Source organism: Odontomachus brunneus, unplaced genomic scaffold (genome assembly GCF_010583005.1).
Source record: "Odontomachus brunneus isolate Ranch 3 - 2012 unplaced genomic scaffold, Obru_v1 Obru_scaffold_023, whole genome shotgun sequence".
Lineage (NCBI taxonomy): Eukaryota > Metazoa > Arthropoda > Insecta > Hymenoptera > Formicidae > Odontomachus > Odontomachus brunneus.
Genome location: NW_022639473.1, coordinates 2074631 through 2092820, shown reverse-complemented (window position 1 = coordinate 2092820; position 18190 = coordinate 2074631). Strand labels below are relative to the sequence as shown.

The window sequence follows — 18190 nt, the reverse complement described above, 5'->3', positions numbered from 1 at the left end:
TATCTCTTACCAACATATAATTTCTGTTAATTGAATAAATTACAAGTTAGTAAAAGATATTCTTAAGCCATATGGCCTACAACAGAGGAGAACTTTTTCTTTTCTCGCAAAAAGATAGACGACGAACAACTGGGGTGGGTGTGGATCGTAACGCGGAGGGTAGGGTTTATTCCATTGTGATTTTTATTGAAACACTCTTTAGGGTATACAAGCTATCCTATGATAAGCATTAAGGAAAGTATAAAAAAACTGAACAACTGCTTACGGAATCACAAAATGGATGTCTTACCTTTCTTACGTTCATTAGACGTATTAACGTGCATACATACGAAGGCACAACGGTCCTCGACCCTTACGCGCTGAGTATTTCGCCGCGAGGACGTTGCCGACGATGTCTTGGCGATATATCGACGAGCAGAATTGTGCGCGCGGTTCACAGCCGCGCTGTACCACGACTAAGAGAGATCTGTTCGTTTCAGCTGTGCTTGACGTGGCGCAAACACCGCAAGAACCGCGTATAAAACGACCAGATCCTGCATTATTCCGCACGGCTGATTACCCGCACGGAGATCGCGTTCAAATGCCCACGAGAGAATTAGAAAACTAATTCTAGTCGCGCCCACATACTACTAAAAAGCGCTTGTCAATGTGCACGACGCGACATCGCCATTGCTCGGTTCTTCAATGGAAAAAAGAAGCTTTCTTCCTCTCCTCGGCGCTTCGTCATCATAGCAAAATTACACTCGCTGAGAACGTCAACGTGCGAAATGAGCGCGCGCTCGGCATGCGCTCATGACACACAGAGTTCCGTCGTAAAGGGGACCGAGTGCCTTCTGCAAATTCATTACGCGATATAATATTTATGATGATAAAATCTATACTTCGTACTGTAAATCTTAAAAAAAAAAACTTATTGTACATTCGTAATAGCTAGTTCATTGTAACGAACGTATTCTCTCCGATTACTGAAAGTCCTCGCGCGTTTCGGCTCGTAATCACGGAAAGTTCGCGGATAAACGTTGCTCGCGATAAAAAGGGAATGGAGAAAAGAAAACGATCTGCACGATTTCGCGGACAGATCTCATCCTCGAACTATGCGAAGAAGAAGGCCACTTGTGGAAATTTCGATTTTTCTCTCTTTCTCAAATATTGTCGGACAAGAAAACTCCTTTACTCTCGGACAAACGGTTTGTATAAATGTAATTACACAATTCTGTATATGACGGATCTTTCGATACGTTATGCGATAATCTCGCGATAATGTCGCGCATTCGCCGAAATCGTACGGGAAACAATATCGTCTCCATAAAAGGCCAACCGCGGCACTACGGTGCAACGGTACTCATACTCAATTATAACGAGCCTATTCTAATATACTATTGTTTGCTTAACGCGTATTTAAATAATAATCACAAAAATGAGACCAAGGTCCAAACGCGTCCTTTGGTCAGGACCATCGACCGGAAGGCGGTCTCGCACCTGACTTTCGATGAGAGTTCGTTCGTCATGTCATCCGTGCGATCGCAATTGTCACGGACGACGTGTTACTTCGTTGATGGCTTCTTCAACATAGGGACAATACAAATGCGTGAATTTTACACGTGACGGCTAAAGATTTCGTCGCGTATCCGAAGTTACTTCGTTGGCGCGCGAGCACAATGCCGGTAATTGAGAAGTGAAACAATCCGAGATATATTTATGAAAATGGGCAATTGATTGAGCGCTCGAATTGTAGAAATTGTAAAGTTATCTCTTTAGTTTTCTCCGCGAGATATTCCATGAGAAAACCGAGATTTTTAATTTTCTTTATATTTCTTATATTTTTCGTAATCGCGATTTTATTGCATTGTCAAATAGACAAAAAGAGAAAAAGGACTCTCGTCAATTTTGCCCGACGAATCATCCGACCGACTGGATACTGACGATAAGAAAAATATATTTTCCACATCTTTTTTATTAAGTAGAAATCGCTATTAATTTCATTTTTTTTATTGCGATACGCGAGAGTACAAGTCCACGTTGGACTCACTTCGTAGGATACCCAATTGTGTGGCGACGATGGTGGTATACGAACTGTGAGCGCTCAGCTTATTCTCTTAAGTTTGAGTTATATATGTGATCACAAGTGCAGGTAGGCAGTGTTCTCAAATTCTCTCTCGTAGTCTGCGCCAATTCTCAATGCAGGACGGCGCGAAAGTAAGGACGTAGCGATAACTGATAGGGACACTTTGATAATGGAATAATCAAGTAACTTATCCTTAGTAACTTAACAAGTAAAGTAGAGTATAAAGTATGACTTAAGTACAACCACAAAACTTGGTCATTATTATGGCATTCGTATCCTTAACTGCGCACGGCCGACCGGACACCATGGGTCCGCCGTCGGCGCGTCTCTTTATTGGAAAAAAAATGAAAAAAAAAAACGAAAAATCTACTACTCGTGTACGTGAGGCGATGTCGTGATTTACGCGTACGCAAGACGTGTAATTCTTGAGACAAATGCGCGATTACACAGCGTGTAAATTCGACCGTCTCTCCTCCTCCTCTTGCTCTTCTTCTTCTTCTTCTTCTTCTTTTTCTTCTTCCTTTGCGACTCTCCGGTTCCCAACCTCAACTGTCGGTGGAAAGAAAGAAGGAAAAAGGAACAAAACGCGGCTTCGTCGCGACTTGCGTGTTTTGTGTCCACGGTGGTGTGTCTTGTATGCGTACCGGAAACCGAAAAGTATCGATAGAACTGTGTCGGTACTGTGCCCTAACATTCTCGTCGAGATAGCGAACGTTTGTTTCCGTTTCAACTTGAAATGTACTTCGCTCTCGAGACGTCAAATTTCTCGCGTTTAACGCGAACGTCAAGAAGATTGCCGCAAAAAGTAATATGCAAAAATATAAAAGCGGTCGCTATCGATACTTTTCAGTCGTCAGTGCTCGCAATCGAATATCGTGCAAGCGGAGATCGAGGAGAGCTTTCCTTCTTTCCTTCGCAACGACACAAAGACGAAGCAGCGGCACAAGCAAATCAATTTTCACCGTAGCCGATTTTTATAACGGCTGTCTCGTAAACGGAGAAAACTGTTTACGCGGTTTTTCTCACGCGGACGCGTTTTTGTATCAAAGAAACACACACGAATCGTCGCATGTGTGATAAATTCCGATTGTTGTCACTACCTTTGCACTCTGACGAGATTTCTCGATCGCCGCTGCCTGACTTCGTCGTATCTGCCGACCAGTTGCGACTCTCTTCAGAACACAGAGCCTTGTCCTTTCTTACAAGAATATTATAATAATTCTCGTCTGTTCGTACCTGACCTGAACGTAATTCCCTTCCACTGCGTCGCTATTTTTGATTATTCCGCTTATCGTTAATCGACGATCACAGGAAGTACGCGGCGTTGATCTGGCGCGATGCTTTTGGATTCTTCATGCATACCGTGTACGTGCGTGTGTGTATGTGTGTGTGTGTGTGTGTGTTGTATGATGTGTGAATGAATGAATTTGTATGGATGTGCGTGTATGAGTATAGCATGGATACATGTGGACGTATGTGTCGGACGACGAGTTTTGAATGGCTTTCACGGGCGCGATTGAATGAACGCTGCGAGAATGGCGGAGTCAGTTCCGCCGCGGCGGAAATATTCCCCTCCCTCTGTCTTTTCTTGAGCTCTCGTTGCGGATTTTGATTAGTCGAACGACGTCGGAGATCCACGGCTCCTCATCCGAACCGCTCTTTGCCTTCTTCAGCCCTTCGTCGGTCGAATCTGCAAAGTACAAAATAATTCCTCTCTAAACATTATTTTCAGATTGTTTCGTGTGTATATACGTGCACTTTGCCACACAGAATGCAAAATATTTCTTTATTATTTAAATTTAAATCTGATCCGGTTGGGCTCGACGGAAAATTAAACGCAAAGGATCGCGTCCTAAAGTGAGCCTCGCCCATTACCAAGTCGGTAATCTACTCTTGCTCGTGTTTTACACGACGACGCACGTCGAGTGGTCCGCGAAACGAAATGCGGACGTGATTGCACGTTTGGAATTTGACCAAGAAGTTAAGAAGTTTGACGTTTATGACGGTCGATGTATGCCTATAGGCGTTCAAGTGTCCTAGGCCGAAGTTCAGGACGAACAACGCCGTCGTGGAAATTCTGCGCGACACTTTATGGACTGCACCTTTTCCGATCGTCCCGGCGACGACTAATGAACAGTTATCGCGCCGCGTCGGTAATAAAACGCGATATACGCGCGGTCTCGGCCGACGGGATAAATGGAAATTATATTCCGGCGTTTTACGACCCCGTTAATTGGATGTGTCGCGCGCCGCGTCGATAACTCGGACACCTTGAACTTGGAGCGAGAGTCACAGCAGCGACACGCGTGAGCCGCGCTTCGATCATTCGAGCCGCTCGGGAAAAGCGCGTCTCGTCTCGGCAATTTTTCTAATTGAGACACGCGGACACGTGCACGCGCGCGGACGCGCACGCACACATACGTACCAGAGCGGCTTACTTAATTACCGTACCTTAATTCCATATCGCGCTGGATACGCATTAACCGTTGACCGATGATTAAGCCGTGCTTCTCCGCGGGATAGAGAGCGCGCCTCGGACGCATTACGGCGAATTCGGTCCCGCGCGCGGCGGCAATTACACGCTCCCCGCTAAAATTAGCGGCCCTAATTGGGAAAGTAGCGTGATCGCTCACTGTTAAACAACCGGCAGGCCGGCGAGCCGTTCTATGTTTAGGCACGGCCGGATACCCGACGCGTACCAATAATTTGACGTAATTTAATAAACGCGACCCTGCTCTCGGTGTACGTGCGCGGGGTCGTGCGACTGTTATTACCGACAGTTTGATCGTATCGCGGTAGTGCGTAATGATGATGCACCTAGTCACCGGCGTATAGTAGCGTATAGTAGCGGCCGATCATCGGTCATGCAAATTGGCGCCGCAGAATGCGGCGGATCTCCTCGCGATGTTCCCCACCTTCTACCTGCCTCCACGCCACTCCGAGCCGCCCCACCCGCATCGCGATGCACCGCGCCGCGTGCATACCGGTTTGGGAAACAGTGCATCGATATTGAGCCCGCGATCGTTATATTTGTACACCTGTAATTTATTATGCTCATTATAAGTTACTCTACCGCGGTTCTTCCCTCCCGACGGACGGACGCTCGAATCCGTAACGCTCGTGAAACACTCCTTTGGCCGAGGACAAAGGGCGAGGGAGGGCCCGGCGAGGCGTGTGCTCGTTCGCAATCCAACGTAAACTGCGCTTCTTCTCAAGGATTGCTCGAGACGTGACTCGATCATTTTTGGTGACTCGAGGCATATTATTGAACCCTTTGCGCTCGTAATAATTTCAGCGAAGTGTATTAATCCGCCTGTAATCAATCTTCTCATCTTTATCTTTGTACAGAATATAAGGAATTAATGAAACTGCAAAATTTTGCGAAATTTTGTTACGATTCGTTGAAAGGATTTTCTTTAGAGCAAGAAAAAACATCTATTGCGGGAAATATCATGCGCCACATTACGAGAAAGGAATCCTCGATTATGGTATTCACTCTCCTATGCCGTTTTTGCGTTACTTTGCACTTTAAATTGGAATTTGTCGCATAGCGTTTTCATTTGTTTAACGACCTCGGGATCAATCGCGACGTTTCCTAACTGGGTCGACCACACGAGCAACTGGGTGTTCCTCCGAGCGCCCGTTAATTTCGTCTCTTCGTCTTGGGCGAAACGAGGTCATAAATTCGGCCGTAACATCCGATACCGCAAAACGTGATGATCACGGTCGCGTCTACAGACACGAGCGAATAAAGAAAAAAAAAAAGAGGAAGAGAGAATCCGTCAGTTAGTAGGTTAACGTCTTCGGGCCCAATGGGCCGCGCGGGCGAACGTTAAACAGCGGGACGACGATATCGGCACGCTCTTTCATTACGAAATGAATTTCGTTCAATGTTACTGCCCAAGTATTTAAAGCACCGCCTTAAATCTTCGGGACCTAATAATCAGTCTGAAGGCTCGTAATTCTCCAACCGCGCGCAGACGGTGAACGGCGAAAGAAGAGAGAAAGAGAGACAGAGACGGGGAGAGAGAGAAAGAGAGAGAGAGACAGATAGACAGAGATCTGGGCGAGCGGAAGGGACCAGGGCCGGCGACGTTTGAAGGGCATCGGGATATAAAAGGACCGAAACGCGACAGAAATGTCGGGACATGTGACACTTGCAGCACTTGCTTACCTTATTAAGCCACTTTTGTCATCGATCTCTCATTTGATCCGCGCGAAACTTGTCGATTCGTTCATGAAAATTGCAGTCGTAAATGCAGGGAGAAATGCGCGTTTGTACATAAAAATTAAGAATTATATATCTACGTCTTTACAATTTAAAATGTTTCATAACATTAACTATTAGGGTTGCCATATATCTTTTTTTTGGAAAGGTTTATCCTTCTTTTTAATCAAAATTTTCATGTTCTGCCGAGAACGCCATTTGTCCTTTCCTATCACATCGAAGAAGCTTTTCTTTTTGTCTAAATTTTGTCTGAAAATGGTTGAGGCAATTCAACGAGGTAAAAGGTATACGCGAATTAGATTTATTTGTGGCATCTTCAGTAATTCAATTATCGGTCAAGCTCTTGTAGAATAAACGAGAATCAACGTGGCTGTCGGTGCGCTAAATGAATAATCTAGCGTGGAGCTTTTGGTGTGTGTGTGTGTGTGTGTGGCTAATGAGGGAGTTTCAAGGAGACGAAGTGTGCAGTGTCTAACGCCGGTCGAAAGCGGGGGATCGCGATGCGGAGTACGGGCGTGCCGAGGTGACTCGTACGTGTCGGCAAAAGAGACGCAGGCCCGTGTTTCGAGGCTGAGTTTCGTCCCGGGCGGCAATTAAGCATGCCGATAAATCCAAGGTGCGCGCGAGCGAAAACCGAGGGAGGCGAGGGAGAGCAGCCCGCCCTGTCTACAATGCAGCCCGAACGTACACTGCAACGTACACGCGCTCTCGCATGAGCGTTGTTTATCACCACCCTTGCCACATTGCAATTACGCGCGTCGCCGTAAAAGATTTCGCGCATACGCGATCGTAAAAAGCAGAAAGTTTTCGCCAAGGTCCGCCGTCGCCGCGGATCCTCCGTTGCCGACGCGTAGCGCTCCGGTGGTGGCCATCGATTTAATTCGAGGTAATTTATAATTGACCGCGGAACTCCCTCAGTCTCTCTCTCTCTCTCCCTCTCTCTCTCTCTCTCTCATCCTCTTTCTGGCGTTTACGAGCGAGCGAATAAACGTACCTTTGTTTGTTCACGACGCGACGTCTCTCGGCCGGACGGCGGCGTTTCGTGAATTTTTCTCGATGGAGCAACACGCGTCGGTGTTCCGAGATCCGGCGAGCGTGCACCGCGCATGATATCCGCACGCGGGATCGACTCGGGTCCGAGATCCTGTTACGGGAAAGGACGCGTGATCCCTATCGCCGCCCGTACTCCTTGGAAAGGCGCATTGATTGCCCATTAAATTGTTTGGGTGACTTTTTACCTTGCCTTAGTCGTATTAATGTAAAATTTTGCGTCCACCAGTCGAGAACGACGGGATAAATGCGCCGAGTGTGAACGTGACACATAGTGTAAACACGCTTGTGCTCCAGCGTGCTCCAGAAATTCCCTCCTCCGCGGAGGGAGGGAGAGAGAGAATTAGAGAGGAGAGTGGAGCGGCGAAACCAATTATCGCGCGCCTTGTGGCAGTTGCAATTACATTTTTCCCGGATGACAATGATTAATTACGCTGAAACGTCTATTACAGCCGATTACAAAGGTCATCCGGTGAAAGCGCGCGGTAATTAATATCGATCGATACCGGGATACGCTTCGATAATAATTAGTCCGTGCTAAAATCCTCGGCGGGATCGCGTAATTGCGCGATGACGCAAGCGGAACGCACGTATAGGCCGCCGCCGCCGCCGCTACAGCGTGATACTTTCGTTCGTCAATCTTCTCGAGCGAGGCGAATCTTGTATGCGGTTGGGTTACGATCCAAGGAGAGGGATGAGGAAACTCGAGCTTGTAGATCTCGACTATGTCGAAGAAGTACGCGAGATCATTTTTCTAAGAAATATTTGCCACGTGTTAAAGAATCACGCGTGTCGCATTAAATCAAAAGAAGGCGCGATTATTCTTTTATTCGGCAAGTTGATTGAAACAAAATGTGTGTGATAGTTGCTTAAAACTGCAGGGAGAGAAAAAAGTCGCTGAGGCATTTAAAATTCTATCTAATTTTCGTTGCTTAATTTGTGTGTGTGTGTGTTGTACTTGATCACTTTCCAGTTCGCGAGGCTGCAATCATTTTCAGGATCCGCATAGGGCCTGAAAAAGCGATTAATTTCACATCAAGTGAAAAGTCAAGTCTTATCCGCTTGCACGAAGAGGACATGAAAATCCGAGGGGAAGGCGCGCAATCCCCGTTGCGGGTACGCCGTCTATTTGCATCAACGTTGCGGCGAAGGTCGCAGTTAATCGACCGGCGGTTATACACTCGCGCTCTGGCGCGGCCGCAGACGGGAAAGCCAACGACTGCAATAATTGCAGCCTACCATTTCCGTTTCGTACGAAAGCTCGGAGGAGCGTACATTACGCCACGCTCGACTTGCGAGAGCGCACGTCTGGAGAGCTTGGAAACCCAGTGAACTCGTTGCATGACCTCGGGACGAATCGAGTTCCACGAGTGAGTGCGCGACGAGAACGCACGCACGCACGTACTTAAAATCTGACTTTAGAGAGATAATAGAGTGGTGAGACGAGACCGCGAAGTGACACGCACGTAGGCTCGCAGTCGCGTCTCTCGTCGAATATGAAGCGGGTGAGCTTAACGCGCGGGCAGGCGAGGCAACGAGCGTTTGGCATTAATTCCGCAAGGATATGCGAAATTACAAGTACAGATTAATTTCTTTTTTTTTTGGAACCGGTGGAGACAGCTCGCGCGTTGTCGGTTTTTGTGAAGAGGACGCGATCGGTGCGACCTGGAACGCGTAAAGGATAAGGGAGACTATTACGCCGTCCTTCGAGGAATACCTATCTTTCGTAATAAGAACGAAACCGCGCGCGTATCGATACAGCTAACGATAAGATTATCCCGCGGTGCGTATAGACGAGCGTCGTTTCCAACGTCGACATCTGACGGCCGCCCATCGTCCGTCCATCGGAAAGGGATTTACCGTTCGCCGGGAGGATAATCGCGCAGGGAACGAAGCACGTTAGGGATAATGCGCTTGTGTGTTGCGCGAGGCCACGGCAAAAACGCGGAAAAATCCGTTATGGATAAGAAGCGGGCTCAACAAGCCTAGATTAATATGAGGAAGAAGCGTGTTCCTGTCTCGGGCGTCGAACGTCAGCGAAAGCCTCGAGAGCGTGCGTCGCCGTTCGCGATGAAACTGCGAACGAAGCGGCGCTCTCGATCTCGACGAGACCGGAGACGTGGAGGATTTCACGGTTCGCGGCGAACTACCGATTCCGTTTGCGCGCTGTGTTACATTCGTACTTGTTGACGTGCGCGAAATGTATGGAGAAACGCGCGGGAGGAAGACGGAAGGCAGGCATTGGAACTTGAAAGGTAATCGCTCGAATTTCGACCAAATTACCAACGATGATTGCCGCATTGATTTCCATTGATTTGATACTTTCAACTTCTGCGCGGCGTCTAGTCTGAAATATCAAATCGACGAAAGTGAATGCGGCAATCAATGTGCAGACTTGCGCGGCGTGGCGAATTGCTTGGTCTGGCTTCTGGATTGCCGCCGCGTCCTTCGTGAATTCGTTCCCGAAGTTCCGCAAGCATCACTTCACTTCTTCAGGAGATCTTCAATAAGAGAAGCGACTGGAGGCTTGTAGTCTCCATACGTCGGAAATGAATGACGCGGCGTCAATTCGCAAACCAGACCAAGCAAATTAGAATTATCGATAATTCTGATCGGAATACCGAAATACGTGCTTACTTCGTCGATATACAATTTGGATCTGTCATTGTAGAAACCAAAAGATTGAGAATTTCCGCCTTCTATAGAATATTAGACGAAAATTAAGGATTTCACGCGACAACATATAGCATATAATTATGTTTTAATCGGTAGCCAAAAGTATGTTTATTGAAAGTTTGTTGAAAATGATTTCTTGAAAGTCCGGAAGTTAAACCAGCATTCTCATTGATTGTACAAAAACTTCGATAATGATTGAATTGTGAAGTGTACGATGCGATGCGAGATAATCTCCGGTAGCCATCACGGCTGGTTAATTAATCTATCGTGACGCGGGCGGAAAGCTCAAAATCGGCGTGAGTCCGACAAAAAATCAGTTCCCGAGTTTACGTTTCATTTTGGATCCGTGCTAGTCTTGAGGAACACGGAAGATAGTCAAAATCGGTGGATCCCCGGGTGCATCGCGTCGATCATCCGCACGCATCCGCCGCGCCATTTTAGCCCGCGTGTGCACAGTTTTCGCGGAAACGTCGGGAAGGAGCGTTTCCGCGGCCGTCGGCGAAAAACGCGGACGTTAGCCGAGGTCTAGCCTAGAGCCTCGCGATCGCGATTATCGCGATCCGCGGCCGTATCATTAATTGTTTGCAACGGAACAATAGGCCCGGCGCCTTATCCGGCCTTATCAGACGTGCACGATTAATCGATTGTTTTGATCGATCGCTACTTTCCGCGGCGGCCACGATCGCGAACCGCCAATTAACCGATCGGCCGATTAACCGGCCAGCCACCCCCTCGCCGAGCCGTTCTCGGCGGTGCGCACCGCACGGGATTATTCGCCGACTGCAATCCGGCCGGATTGTACTGTTCCCGAATCGTTCCGATCCATCGCTCATCGTGCCGTTGCCTCCGGCTAACCGCCGCGCCGCGGACTATAGCGCTCGTTTCTGTCCTACGGGTTTTGCTACGCCGTGGCGAGAGGAGCGAAGGAGAAGTGAACGAGAGAGGAGGGAGGGGAAGAGGAGCACAGAGGGCTTAACCGCTTTTCGTCGTTACATCCGAACGAGCCGCTGTAACGTCGTGCCGTGGATATATCGATTACGTTTTATTGAACACGAAGCGCGGCGCGACACGCGTCCATCAGCGCCGGCGGAATCGCGGCCGCGCACTACATCGCCACTCGCCGATGTGAATCTCGGTGAAGGTTGCTTGTGAACCCTAATGGTGATGGTGATTCTTTCATACATTAGTATTGTATCGGGCTTAACGTACACGCGGGAGAATCTCGCTTTTATATCGACGTTCCTGTGTGAGACCATCGAGAGAGAGAGAGGGAGAGAGAGAGAGAGAGAGAGAGAGAGAGGGAGGGAGAGTAGTCGTAGCTATTTCCTCCGATAAAATCGTGCGTAAGGGTGCTCCGCGGTAATAACCTTTGAATAAGTGCACCTCGCGCTTTTTTCTTACGCTGTATCTCGCCGCAATATCTGCCGCTCGCGCGACGTCTGTTCTTTACCTTAACGACGCCCATCGACTTCGAAGGTCAGCCGCCGCGCCGACTACGGGAGCCAGGAGCGCAGGGCAATGTCGGCGCGATCGACCGATCGCACGAGTTTCCGCCGATACGTTCTCTTAAAGACACGTAATGCGGCGAACACCTTCGCAGCTACGCGCGAGTCGACAAAAAGCGTGCGTCTCCCTCCGTGTGCTACCGTGTGTATACCACGGGCACACGCGGAGAAAACGACCGGGAGGGACCGCCACTTCCGGCCGTGGTGCCCCCTTGATCCCGTCGCCGCCTCGTCAAACGTTATAGAGCCATTCGGACGGAGGGAGGGAGGAGGGAGGACTTCGTAACAAATCATAATTACATGCGAGACGCTCCATTACGATTTTTGTCGCGCCGCGCTCAGGCAACAGCACCTATAATGGTGTTGTCCGCACTCGGGCATTACGCGGCCGGACAAAAATCGTTATTGCCGCAGTTAATTGCCACGACGAGTGTGCAGAAAGTAACGATCGCCGGACCGGTATCGCGATTACTTCGCTGCAAGGTATTTCGCTCTCTCCCTCCATCTCTCTCTTTCTCTTTCTCTCTCTATCTCTCTTTCTCTCTCTCTCTCTCTGCTCCTCTCGACGCATATATAAGTCCACTCGGCGGGATGGCCGCGACGACCAAGTTATTTGAGTGCGCGCGCGCGCGCGCGCGGGGGTCCGCGTATGGAGCCTTCGGGCCTGAAATTGCCGTTTAATCGGTTCGACGCGACTCGCGGAAATAAATAACGCTGCGTTATGTGTCTCTTATTCTCTCTCTCTCGAACAGGGCCCGCGGGCCCCGAATAATGCGCGGGGTCCGTCGGGTTTTGCGCCGCGGGAGCGCAGCGCGCGATGCAACAAACGCAAGACGCTCCCGCTCTTGTACGTCCCACGGAACAAGACGGACAGACGCGCGGCCGCGGATCGTTTTCCCAGGCGTGCACTCCCGTTATCGTTATCCTCTCTCACGTTCGGACAGATCGTGGAACGCCGATCGCCGGATAGATCGACGATGCAAAGTACCGCATCGAGTCAACCCGCATCGAGTCAATTGTACCGGTGTCGAGCGCCGTCGAGAGTTAAATGTTGATGCGCGATCTTGATCCGCGGAAAATGGGATACCGATGACGCTCCTGGAAGAGAGAATCGAGTTTTGCGATTTGGTGTATGGTCGACATCGCGTTTCTCTTATCCTTTTCCTCTTTTCCTTGCACGGGAAGAAAATATTGTAGTAAAAATATCACTCTGAAATTGTTTTGCACTTTTTCTCCAATGTTCTTCGTAAATTCGAACTGAAATATTGAAGTTGTAATATAAATTATTGTACAAGTAAAAAATTTGACGATTTATCTCTTTTATATACGATATAAAAAAATTCAAATAATTTTATAGTGAAACCTCAAACGTACTCAACATTTTAAACAAATATAAAGTAATTTCTATCATAATTCTGTGTGATCAAAGATTATAAAAATATATATTTTGTTATATAATTTTTACTACGATATTTTATTATCTTAAAATTTTTTTTATTAAATGCGACAGGTGTGCAGTGAATGTACTTGAAAAGTCGAATAAAAAATAAAAAAATATATAACATAAAATATATAAAAATATAAACACATACAATTATATATTAATTTCTTGTAGATTTTTATATCGATAGATTCATTCTCTCTTTCGTCGACATCCTCATTTTATACATTTTTTTTAGATTTACCCAGATTTTGTGATAGATCGCTCAGAGTTTCTTTTCTTGTAAATGTTTCTTAATGAAAAAGATGGAAACCGCGGAAATAAGTGGCGAGGATGACAGCGAGATATCTCGACGTCTTCAGTGCAAAAGAGTACGCGTTCGGTAGATTCGTCGAGCCGGACGATCGAGTCGTTCCTTTTCTCTCATTGCTAAAGAAACGCCCGCTGCTAACTAACGGTCTGACTTGTGTCGCTCTTTTTTTCTCCTTCACTCTTCCTCTTTCACCACAGTCGATGTGCGTTTGCTTTCCGCTCGCCTTCTATGCGTATAACTGTAGCATAACGTTACACGAAATGAAGAATTTTATCCACCGACATAAGAATATTTGGACAGAGCGTCACTATTAATTTAGGCAAAGAGCATGGCCCAATTTGGCGAACCGGACTCGTCTATCGCGATATTCTTACGTCGATGATTCTTCTGTGCTCGCTCAACTCGCTGAATGTGGAGATGGTCGGTGGAGATAATGTATAGGATTACATACATGCTTAGCCGTGTGTGTCGAGAGACTACAAATTTTCAACCTAACTAACAATGTCATAATTACGCGTAACACGTGAATGAATAACCGCAATTATAAACGCAAACAAAACATCAAGTTGTCCAAGTGTCACAGCCGCTTGACATCGTTGCAGTTTCTTCAAATAATTAACAGTCACAACCCTTGACTATCTAGAAACGAATACGTCGAAAATTAGGTCGAAAATTTTTTAGTAACTCTCGAATAGAACATGGCTAGAAAATGGCTAGGTATACATGCAATCCTCTGTACATAGAACTTCGAAACAACTTGAAGGACTTCATTTTTATTGGAAAAATCGCAGACCGTGCAGAAGTCACGACTATAAGAGGATCATTAATATCCATCGACACCGATAATTCAATGCGGCTAAGGTTTACAGCCGATCGCGTCGAATAATAACGCAAAAGTCAAAAAATGGGATGTGAAAGCACGCGAATGGTGGAGTTTCTAACCGCGTTTTATTATGAAATTTACAGTAGGCGGCATATCGCCGGGACTAAAACGTTACGCGATGCAAACGGCCGATTCGTTCTCACAGAGACGACGGAACACTTACTGCTACGCTTACTCGTCTGGAAAACTTTCTAATAACCTAGTGACATTCTCTCTTCTGACTGCCAGGAAGGATTCGCTCGGATCGGAATTGTCGGCGCGGAAACTTTTGCGAACAGCCAAACCGATTAATAACGCATTCTTCCCTCACTTCCCTTTTCCGTCAACATGTTTCGAAGATTGATTGTGATTATGATTAATATGCATAGACAGCTAACAGCGGTATCCGCGACTTTCCCTCGGAAGTTTTCCCTCGTTTTGTCGTTTCTTTCTAAAAATGCGCGGCATCCTTTCAAGATCTATTCGTCTGTAGATGCGATCGCCGTTAATCAGCGACAGCGTTAAAGCGCAAATCGACGCGTGGCGATCAATTGAGCAATCTCCTCGAATTCAGTTGCGTGATAAAGCGATAAAAGCGCGAGAGACAGCGCGTGCACGCGAGCAGGACTGTCGTTAATAAGGACGCGCGTAGTAGAAAGCGAAGCTGCTCGTGAACGAAACTAATTTTACGCCGACGATACGTCGTAAAGTAGTAATAGGGAAGTAACGCTTCGCGCTTGGCCTGCTTGCTCGCCTGGAAAATTCTCCAGTAACCCACTGACACTTTGCTCGAGACCTTTAACGAATTGGCGTCGTAATCGAGCTCGCAAACGCGGATTTCTCGTTCACGATACCCGTGTCGCGCATTACACGATGTGTCGATGCATTACACGAACGTGTTCCATTATAATAATCCTTTGCTCTTTCTAAATAGAATGAAATTTCGAAAAGTGGAGTGACAGCCGAGTTACTTGAATTCTGTCGAGCGACTTTTCATTTACAGAGAAAATTTTCCATTCCAAATCGTCGAGTGAATATTTTCACTCGAAATGTGGAAGAAATGAATCTGAGATATTTCAGGAACAAATTCACTCTAATTGACTGGGACATTCAATCTTACGATTTCGAATAGCGATATTTTCACACTGTCGTTCAAAGTGACATTTCAGAAAGAACATTTCAAGAAATTAAAAAAGTAATTAAACTTTCACAAGCCAATAGTAATTAAATTTACCAGACGCGCTTCCGCTATTCCTACAAAAGTCTCTTGGTATAAACGGACGAGCTCGAGTGTGCATTGCTAGTTTTTCCACACGATCGTGTTACTTCCAGAACAGCTGGTACAAACAACGGCGTATCATCGGCACTTCCTGCGCTCGCGAGCGGAAACGCGCCAGGCGCATCTGGCATCGATAGTTCGCAGACATCGGTGGGAGATCACGCGAATCGCGAATCGACGTGAACGAAGGAACAAGCGAGCGAGCGAGCGAGGGAGAGCGAGGGCGCGAAGGGAGAAGGGTAGCCAGCCGTCGATATATTAGTTATGCCGCGGGCGAGAGGTGAGACGAAGAAGCGGAGGCGAAGGCGAATTCTCTCCACTGCCAAGGCGGCGCGAGGCGTGGTTTGTCCCTTTACTTTGCCTTTGCTTGCCTTTCTTGACTCGTACTTGTTCCAGAGAGAGAGAGAGAGAGAGAGAGAGAGAGAAAGAGAAAGAGAGAGAGAGAGAAAGAAAGAGAGAGAGAGAAAGAGAGCCCATGCTGGCCCGACAAAGCGCTTGTGTGAGTACCTGTGCATATGTACGCACTCGCGCCGCCGTTACCTGTGTGGACACGCCTGCGCATACAGGGTGTACCTTTAACCCTCGGCCGGCAACAGGCCGGTAAAGAGTAAAGAGAAGAACAAACAGTTCGGCGAAAAGTGAGACATTTGGCGAAGAGTCGCGCGCGAGCTGTATGCTTCGCGATTTCGTCAATGACTTCTTTCGACGTCGTTCTCTCCTTCGTCTCTGTTCGTCACGAATTCGAAATTCCGCTCCCTCGTGTACGAAGGAACGGGTTCGGCCAGACGATTTACGCGGAGGCTGAAAAATCGAGTCGACATATAGAAGGACGCGTCCCACTGTCCCGGCGATTACGATACCGCTGGCGAAACTTGCGTTTGCAACACACCCTGTACACGGGGTGGAGATACAAGTCCGTGTGTATGTGTATATACGCGAGTCGAGTAGACATTTGAGTGTGTGTCGCGTGCTGCCGCTGTGTGCATGCGTACGTTTGCATACGCGTCGCGCGCATATGAACGTATGTAGGTTCGACTGGTTCACCTCCGCGACTGGCCAACAACTAACGAGCAGCTGTCGGTAAGAGGCTCGGCGACAATAACCCGTGCATTTTATATATTCCTCCCTGTACTTATGCGCGTCAATGGGTCCTCCTCCTGCGGCGGTTCTTGCGAAGCCCCGCGACGAGTACACCGCTGTGTACTCGTATGATCGATAAGCCCGTCGAATCGCCGGTACACGTGCGCGTCTATTGATCTGCGATTGGAAGGAACGCGTCGGCTTTTATTAGCCCGGAGATTTCCCCGTACAATTTCCCTGTCTGACGCGTCGTCGCAACGGAGATGAGTCATCGAAGACTGAGATACGCTGGCTTTCGACCTCGCGAATATTCTCAGTCGTCGAATGCTCGATGACTGAAAAGCAGAAATTTCCAAGAAAAATCTTCGGAACTCTTCGCAAACGTAAAATGCGTCGTTTGAAAATTTCAATTTGAAAAGTACTTGAAGTCTTTTTTTCGAATGCAAAACGCGACGTCATTAACGTGGTGCCTCGCTCAGTTATGAGCGGTTTAGTCGGGTAAAAAATGAAAATTCTAACAAAAATCGATCCGCCGAACTTCGTGGCTTGTGAAGGATACCGCGGCTTCGTCCGCGACGTGTAACACGCGACTTTATTCGAATCGTTATAACTGTACGAGCCCACCGTGTGCGCGCGGTCGAGCCGACTTCCGTCTCGGGAAAGCGCGTGTACAGTTTCAGTTATTACGAAATGCTTCAAGGTCCGAAGGGCTCCACTACCGGTTGCATCGCCAGCGACGAATCACTACACGCGCACGGAGGTATTCCAGCAACGCATGCACGAGTCCCTCTCGACTAGCGCGTACGCATTCCGTGAGGTAACGGCATCATCCGCGCTCGAATTCTTCCGTACGTCTCAGGAGATCGACAAGCGTGGGTGGCTTTGTTGCGCGACTTTTGTCGAGCGACACTTCACTCTCGCTCTGGCGCACAAAACTTTTCGGAAGAAAAGAACGAGAATTCGCAAACTGAAGGCTCTTCCACTCCACCTTTGAGATTGATTGATGATTTCGACTGATGATTCTTCTTTTAGTTTCCACGATTGCAACAGCCATCGCGATCGATCCGAGTTGAAATTCAAGCGGGGAGATTCTTCGACTCGGGAATGCGAGAATACGGGATAAGCTCCACCAAAGCGAGATAAACGCGCACACGTACGCGTCGTCTTGCCCGACGAGGTCGACAGCCTCCCGCGTATTTAAACCGCCCGCTTCGGTAAACGAGATTTATGTGTTTATAGAAGGCCGGAGCGAAAAAGGCGAAATCTCATAAATATATCGGGGCGCTTGCCAGAACGTTAAATATACTTTCGCTGGGATTCGCGATGTTTATGGCGCGCAATAATTCGCGCAAGTTCTATCAGGTGTGGCAATAAAGTGCAGTGCGATACGCGTCCGGTAATACTCGATATCGGTACGTTAATGGTACGCGAAGGGCACGGCGAGAGGGAGCGATGTTAACGCGCGCGGCAAGGAGAGGAGGCGATGCGTGCTTTAGAATAATTACCGGATAATTCGCGATTAAATTCACATTGAGGGAACGACCCACGCGAACACGCGAGCGACTCCAAGAGTCCGGCCGATTCACCTGAAAAATCGCTCAGTGCGCGTCTTCTCTCAAGATAAACGCACACAAACACCCGCCCACGCGCGCCCGCGTAATTGTGCCTCCCCCCCCCCCCCCCCCCCCCCC

At 48.0% G+C, this 18190-nt stretch overlaps 1 protein-coding gene across 2 annotated transcripts in view; it reads right to left on the bottom strand.

Moving 5' to 3' along the window:
* The window catches only part of LOC116842221, an 82161-nt gene continuing 63971 nt past the window's right edge, over nucleotides 1-18190 (bottom strand). For both annotated transcript variants that reach the window (XM_032811113.1, XM_032811112.1), the window contains one exon: nucleotides 1-3755. The gene's annotated coding sequence lies outside the window, so the exon portion shown is untranslated. The remainder of the gene's footprint in view (nucleotides 3756-18190) is intronic.